At 56.4% G+C, this 1,229-nt stretch overlaps 1 protein-coding gene across 9 annotated transcripts in view; it reads right to left on the reverse strand.

Moving 5' to 3' along the window:
- ZMYM2 (zinc finger MYM-type containing 2) overlaps positions 1-1,221 on the reverse strand; it is an 86,097-nt gene extending 84,876 nt beyond the window's left edge. For all 9 annotated transcript variants that reach the window (XM_031066081.1, XM_031066080.1, XM_031066084.1 and 6 more), the window contains exon 1: positions 889-1,221. The gene's annotated coding sequence lies outside the window, so the exon portion shown is untranslated. The remainder of the gene's footprint in view (positions 1-888) is intronic.
- Positions 1,222-1,229: the final 8 nt, after the last annotated feature.

Genomic DNA, 1,229 nt, shown 5'->3' on the forward strand with positions numbered 1-1,229 from the left:
GCCTCTCCCGTGTGCCCGCAGCCTCACCCGCTGCCGCGCTGCGCTACTTGGCGATCTCGGAATCCCCCACGCAGCTAAAAAACAGCCCCGATATTAAGAAGGGCAGAAAGTAGAGTCAAGTTACGTCCCAGCCGTACCCACAGGGATTGGCAACAAGACTCTCCTTAGCCAACCTAACACCCAACAAAGGTCAAAATCTGCTCTCAAAATCCCACACAAACAAAACACCAAAAATGCTCGCTATTGGGAACCTTTGGGTTTCCCCAGTGTCCTCCAGCTTCCTGGGGAAGGGACAAAGCAGATGGCTCAGAAGCCCAGCCAAGGAACCCAACAAAACTACCCAAACAAATCTACGGGTGTAGAGAACCAGTCTGAAGGCACAAAGACACGATGGAGTGCGTTTCTCCATCGCAAACTGCTGGGTGATTTTAAAGCTCCCATGCCTCTTCTTGCTTCGAGATGATACGGGGGACACGTGATTCGAGCAATGAGGGGGGAGAAAATTCAAGATGGCTGAAGGTGTCTTGTCACGGATTTTCATACACGCTCCAGAACTCTAGAGGGCACCCGAAATATGCCCTCCTCCTCCCCCTCCCGAGCCGGGTAACGTGAGCAGCGGCAGCAGCCCGTCGTCTGCCTGCCGGAGTTGGTATTGCAGGAGCGATGTCTGCAGCAGCAGCGCCCACTCCGCGAGGAGGAGCCGCCTCACAGCCATTACTGGGGCTTCGCCCCAGGGCAGCAGCTACTGATCCCAGGAATTTCCCCACCCAGCCCTGGAGGGACCTCATTTCACCCCTGCCCCCGGAGAATACGGGGCGGGGGAAATGGCTGAGCCCTGCTGGAAGCAGGTCTAACCAAGGCAGAAACAGATACACAAATAGCACTCACAATGGAGCTCCCTCTCCTTGTTGGTCGCTGCCAAGGCTGCACCAAACTGGGCTGGAGCCTAAGGGAAAGACACGGGGTTAACACGGGGCAGCGCGGATCAGGCAGCGCCCCCAAGGAGCGTTTCCATCGCCTGGCCAGGGCAGGTACTGCCTGCATCACTCACCACTTCCCTTTAATCTCAATCTTTCAAATAAATAAATAAATAAATAAACAAACAAATAAATCCACTGCCTTCGCCGGGGGCGGTGGGGTACACCTCACGGCACACCCACGCAGCTTGTCCCCGCTGAAGGAAGGAGGGACAAGGAGCCCTCCCCGGGCGCCGCCACAGCGGGGGCTTT

Source organism: Geospiza fortis, unplaced genomic scaffold, assembly GCF_000277835.1.
Source record: "Geospiza fortis unplaced genomic scaffold, GeoFor_1.0 scaffold16, whole genome shotgun sequence".
NCBI lineage: Eukaryota > Metazoa > Chordata > Aves > Passeriformes > Thraupidae > Geospiza > Geospiza fortis.